This window comes from Mytilus trossulus, chromosome 10 (genome assembly GCF_036588685.1).
Source record: "Mytilus trossulus isolate FHL-02 chromosome 10, PNRI_Mtr1.1.1.hap1, whole genome shotgun sequence".
Taxonomy (NCBI): Eukaryota; Metazoa; Mollusca; class Bivalvia; order Mytilida; family Mytilidae; genus Mytilus; species Mytilus trossulus.
Genome location: NC_086382.1, coordinates 18,368,205 through 18,370,081, shown reverse-complemented (window position 1 = coordinate 18,370,081; position 1,877 = coordinate 18,368,205). Strand labels below are relative to the sequence as shown.

General features: G+C 30.6%; 1 long non-coding RNA gene across 1 annotated transcript; it reads right to left on the bottom strand.

The window, feature by feature from the left end:
• Nucleotides 1–745: 745 nt before the first annotated feature.
• On the bottom strand, nucleotides 746–1,676 carry LOC134686053 (uncharacterized). The gene is made up of 3 exons (XR_010101519.1): nucleotides 1,420–1,676; nucleotides 1,096–1,191; nucleotides 746–815 (listed from the first exon to the last, which is right to left on the bottom strand). It is a non-coding gene; the product is annotated as an uncharacterized LOC134686053 (long non-coding RNA).
• Nucleotides 1,677–1,877: the final 201 nt, after the last annotated feature.

Genomic DNA, 1,877 nt, shown 5'->3' with positions numbered 1-1,877 from the left:
GTATATAACTATTCTTCTGTATCACTAAGACTGACAAAACTTTGTATGCGGAGACATTATTCTGATCTTGATATTAATTTTCAGTAAACAACAATGAGCTTTTGTGATCACTTCGAGTCTCCAAGTGTCATTTTACCACCGAAAGTTTCAGAGCAAGCTCGATTAAATAAAAAATATCCATGGTGTCCAGGCAATAATTGCTTACAAAGCCTTGGTAGAGTAGCGTGTACATTGTATTTGTATTTTAATTAAATTTATTTAAGAGTAATAAACTGATGTGCACACAGTTTTTCGTCTATTCGGAATCAAATATGAATCGCTTGTGGAGCATTTACTTTATTTTTATACCGTTGTCGTTCTTGTTACCAAGTTTGTTGACAGTTGACCATGATATTTCAGAGATATTTTGATTTGACATAGGATTTTGCTGCGAACTATATGCTATTAGTTTCAAATGTTTGCAACCCAAAAAACATTTCAATCATTTGAAATTGGAAAGGATCTCCCCAATTTACACAACAGTAAGCTCTTAAAAGGGGGGAACTTCTATGTTATGTATCATTTATGTTATCTACTGCATAATTAAGATTAACTATGGATACATACACTATAATTATTGGATACCTATGAATTATAATAGGTTTGACACACCTTTTTAAAAATGGACCTTTTATGCTTAAATGAGTTATAAGAAATGATCGTAGATATTAAGCATAATAAAATGTAACTATTTAATGTAAAAGTGCTATTTTCATATAAAAATCAAAACATATAGATAACGGCCAATTTTCTTTCGGGTCCTTGTCTTCAAATGCCTACAAAACAAAATGCATGCAATGAAATTCTTAGCATTCGAACAAGAATGCACATGCATTTAATATTTCTTTTAACTTACAACTAAAAGTCTAAGCAATCAAGTTATTTCACGAGTAAATAAGATTTCTGAATGATCGATTGAGAAATCGCGTTGCAATCGATATGTTATAATTTGGTTTTTATTAAGTACTAAAAAGATATGAAAATATGCTTTTAATTAATATCATATAAAAAAAGTAAGAAAATATACTTTAATATCAAATCACATATAAAAACTACCTTCTGATATAAGCAACTGTTCAACAGCTGCTTTTGCTGTGTCTAATGAGCATCGATGGCTTTCAATCGCTATCTTAAATTTGTCCTGTGCACTTTCTGAAAAATGAGGATAAACGAGAATCAGATTCAATTACCTTTCGGAAGTTCTGACAAAAAAATAATAAATAAAATGTGACAGACTATAAGATTGAGAATTAACGAAGACTTTCAATTCCAGTATCGAAAATAAATATATTTTCCGAAAAACCTTTTATCGATTTGTCCAATAATATAGTATAATAGTCCCAGATTTGGCTGATAAAATATCAATAAATATATATGTACCTATATATTCTTTTGAATTGTCCAGTTCGCTTGCTATCTGTAGTGCTTCAACGCTGGCTACTAAAACACTCTCTGTGGTGTGCTGTTGCTGTAAGGTTTTGACTGTACCAACCAATCTCCTTTGAAAGATTTAAACTGGGACTGAATCTTTTCCAGTTCAGTGCTGTGACTTTCAATATCCGTTGTTAAATAATCTATATTCCTGTTGAGTTTCCTCAGTGGCATCTCTATCCATGAGTTTTTGCTTCGACAGTCTGAAAACAATAACACATTTACTGTCTTAATTTTCTTTATAAAAAAGAGTATTCTAAATAAATATTGAAATGCCTGTCTATATTAACTGACACAAGAGTGCACACGCTGAAATGTCTCCTTCTTAACTAATCATTAATATTATGTTGATAGTCCTCAATATAAAGCTTTATTACAACTGTCACATAAACTTAACATTAACCAAG